The following is a 4,521-nucleotide window of genomic DNA, read 5'->3' on the forward strand; positions in this document are numbered from 1 at the left end:
GAACTCATCTTCTGACATAGTTTATTGCAATATTATTAATACAACAGGAGTATCACATTCTGGTAATCGTGGTATTTAATGCGGTAAAATGTGTTGCACAATACCATGCTACAAGGCCATGTTAAAAGGCATATAAATAGATAGAGTCTATCTGGGAAGATTGCCCAGCCTTCAGAAACCATAAAGATATAGATGCTGCGCCTGGAGGCTCAGTGTTGCCAGCACAAGTTCAGCTGATGATTTATGACTTTTAAAGGATTTAGTCTGAGAATTTTAAGCAACTCTGCAGTAATGGCTCAGTATGTGTGCAGGTGTGTGTGTATTTTTGGGCTTTCTGTAGAAGTAGGCTTGTGGCTTCTGCTGTCTTGCGAAACACAACTGCAGCAAGAGTGTTGATCAAGCCTGTGGTGTTCCAACACACAGGAATATGGTTTTATTATTGGTGATACTTTTATTTTGGTATTGGTAAATAAGGAGTTCCTATTGGCTGTTTCCCTGTGATACAAAAGGTACTGCGCCACCAGGCGCCTCTCTCTCTTGCACCTGCCATGTTAGGTAGAGCACAAATGTACAGTGGCTATGGTTATCAATAAACCAGTTATAGTGTTATCTTGCATATCTGCCTTCGTGTCATTCCAGTTGTCTGCTTAAGCAATTACTACTAGTGTGCAATACACCACAGTTTGGCAACGAGGATGGAATGTTTAAGTTGGAAGACATGTTAGACATGTCCAGCAGCGACAGTGAGGCGAGCTCTACAGAGGGAAACCCCGCAGAGCAAGAAGCAGAGCCACAGAGACCTTCGGGGCGTGAAAGGACCGTCGAAACGATAATGGCATTCGGTAAGCCAGAAGACTTCCACTTCGAGGAAAGTGAGGAAAGTTTTGATAGTTATCGTCAGAGGCTAGAGCAGTACTTTGCAGCTAATGGTCTGAACACCACACAAGAGAGGACCAAGGCGTTTTTTCTTACGGTGGTGGGGAAAAGGGCGCATAGCTTGTTAAGGGATTTGTGTGCTCCAGCAAAGCCGTCTGAGAAAACTTAAGCCGATTTGGTGGGACTGTTAGAGAAACACTACGTTCCCGAAACCAATTTCATCACCGAAAGATGCAAATTCCACGGAAGGAATCAAAAGGAAAACGAAAGTATCAGTGAGTACATTGCTAGTCTAAGAAAGTTAGCTGCCACGTGCAAGTTTGGAGCCTTTTTAGAAGAAGCACTACGTGATAGATTCGTGTGTGGTGTTAGGAGCACTGAGTTGAGAGATCGCTTGCAAACTTACAAAGGGAATGTCGTTGATAAGAAAGCCAAAACAAAGCAAAGAGAGGCTACGGAAAAGTCTACAGCTAGCGGGAAGCTATGCTATCGTTGCAGTGGCAAGGGCCATAGACCAGATGACTTCAGATTCAAAGATGTGGAGTGCCACGAGTGTAACAGAAAGGGGCACATCGCAAAAGCATGCCGCTCTCGCAAGCCAGGAGGAAAAGGGGCTGCATACTCCGCGAACAAGGGACAGCGCAACGCTCTCAAGCACGAGACATGCCGCGCCGCGCATTCGGTGGACCAGGCACAGTGCAACGCTCACAAGCAGCAGGCGAGCCATGGTTGCAACGCTCCCCAGCGCGCAAGAGAGCCTGCGTGCGATGTTCCCCAGCGTGAGAGAACCCCTGCTTCCAACGCTCCCCAGCAGCGCACCAGTGCTCATCGCCTACAGACAGGTGGTGGCTGTGCCAAGCTGCAGCTTCGCGATGACGCAGAGCCCGACTGTGCGCCATTCCGGTGCTAGGTGGAGGAGCCGAGCACCGACACCGGTCAGACTTTTGATGGTGCTAGAGAGATAGCTAAAGAGACAGATAAATACCCTGTGCTGAAGGTAGTTAAGCAACTGGTTTTAACAGGATGGCCTAAACATGTTCAAGATGAAACACTGAAGCCTTATTTTCAGAGAAAGTACGAGCTTACTGTTGAGGATGATTGTCTATTGTGGGGATTACGGGTGGTAGTTCCAGAGAAATTGAAGGATAGACTACTGTCTGAGCTTCATGAACATCACTGGGGAATAGTTAAAATGAAATCCCTTGCCAGAAGTCTCTTCTGGTGGCCCACACTAGATGAGTGCATTGAACAAGTGGTGAGTCAATGTAGTGTTTGTCAGCAACAGCGTAGCATGCCTGCCACCACACGTGTACATATTTGGAAATGGTCTTCTAGTCCATGGGAGAGAATACACCTTGATTTTGCAGAGGACCACAAGCAAATGTTCTTAGTAGTGATGGATGCTTATGCTAGATGGCCTGAGATCATTCCCATGCACACCACTACATCAGCGAAAACAATTCAGGCACTGAGAACCTTGTTTTCATCTTATGGGTTACCAAAAGAAGTAGTGAGAGACAACGGACCTCAGTTCGTGTCGCAAGAATTTGAGTCTTTTATTGCTAAAAATGGAGTGAAATACATAACTTCACCTGCATATCACCCTGCAAGTAATGGTTTAGCTGAGACACTAGTACAGAATCTTAAGAAATCACTTGCGAAGAACAGAGCAATTGGTGGTATGACATTGGAGCATTGTGTAGCTAATTTTGTGTTTGGTTACAGAAACACACCCCACACAACCACAGGCAAAACGCCATCTGAGCTGTTTCTAAGGAGACAGGTGCGAACCAGGTTATCGCTCATTAAACCTGAGTTTTCCCAAAGAATGCAAACTGAGACAGAACCAAACCTTCCTCGTGTCAGGTTTTTTACTGTTGGTCAGCAGGTCTTGGGAAAAAATTACAGGGGAGGGGAGAAATGGTTGAATGGTGTCATCCATGTTCTTTTGCCTACCGATGTTGAACGCACTTATTGTAAGTCGCTTTGGTTAAAAGCGTCTGCAAAATGACCGTAATGTAATGTAATGTAATGTACGTGAAGTGTTGGGTCCTGTGACTTACAATGTTGAAGTAAATGGGAAATGTGTGAAAAGACATGTAAACCAAATGTTGAGTACTAAGGCAAACCCTGCTCAGTTGACACAAGAGGATTCTTGTGCAGTTTTGGACTTTGATGAGTCTGATACAGAGACTGACATGGAACAGCCTATGCCAGTGGCTGTGGAAGGGCAACCCACAGTACCTTCACCAGTGCCAGTGGTGGAGCGCCGTACGTGTCCTGTGAGAAACAGGCGTCCTCCTGACAGACTGAACTTGTAACTACAGATGTTGAGTTGAAAAAAAAAAAAGAAATGTGAAAAAGAAAAATGATGTACTGAGTATGTACGGTATGATTTCATGTATGTTATGAGTTCAAGAACTAATGTACCTTGTTAAGGATATAAAAGAAAAAAGGTATTGCAAAGCAATAGAAGATGAGGTTATGATTTACGGGGGAGGAACTGTGGTGTTCCAACACACAGGAATATGGTTTTATTATTGGTGACACTTTTATTTTGGTACTGGCAAATAAGGAGTGCCCAAAAGAGGAATGGCATCCAATGGACACCATGGTCGCAACTAGAGGAACTAGAGGACCTCGACTTTGCTGATGACCTGGCACTTCTTTCTCATACCCATCAACAAATGCAGGAGAAAACCACAATCATAGCAACTCACTCAGCACACCTAGGCCTCACTATACACAAAGGGAAGAGCAAGATCCTCAAAATAAATAACAGCAACACATCCCCCATCAGACTAGAGGGAGAAGCACTAGAGGAAGTGGAGAGTTTCACCTATCTTGGAAGTGTAGTGGACAAGATGGGTGGGACCGATGCTGATGTAAAGGTACGGGTTGGAAAGGCAAGGGCAGCTTTCCACCAGCTGAGAAGTGTCTGGGGATCATCTGAACTGCCACGCAACACCAAGATCAGGATTTTTAACTCCATGGTAAAGCCTATACTTCTGTATGGTGCGGAGACCTGGAGGACAACAGCCAACACCATGAATAAAATCCAGACCTTCATCAATACCTGCCTATGGCGGATCCTAAGAGTATTTTGGCCAAACACCATCAACAACCTGGAGCTGTGGCACCAAACAAGACAACATCCTGTAGAACATGAGAGCCTCCAAAGGCGATGGAAGTGGGTTGGTCATACCCTTCGCAAACCTGCAACAAACACAGCAAGACAGGCCCTCTTCTGGAATCCACAAGGGAGAAGGAAGCGGGGCAGACCAAGAAACAGCTGGCGCCGTGACTGAGACGCAGATGTGAAGAGGTCTGGCTATACATGGGGACAACTAGAAAAGAAGGCCCAGGATCGCGATGACTGGAGAGCACTTGTTCGTGGCCTATGCCCAAAGTTGGGCGGTAGGCAATAACTAACTAAAATAAGGAGTTCCTATTGGCTGTTTCCCTGTGATACAAAAGGTACTGCGCCACCAGGCGCCTCTCTCTCTTGCACCTGCCGTGTTAGGTAGAGCACAAATGTACAGTGGCTATGGTTATCAATAAACCAGTTATAGTGTTATCTTGCATATCTGCCTTCGTGTCATTCCAGTTGTCTGCTTAAGCAATTACTACTTGTGTGCAATACAC

Source organism: Odontesthes bonariensis, chromosome 5 (genome assembly GCF_027942865.1).
Source record: "Odontesthes bonariensis isolate fOdoBon6 chromosome 5, fOdoBon6.hap1, whole genome shotgun sequence".
Taxonomy (NCBI): domain Eukaryota; kingdom Metazoa; phylum Chordata; class Actinopteri; order Atheriniformes; family Atherinopsidae; genus Odontesthes; species Odontesthes bonariensis.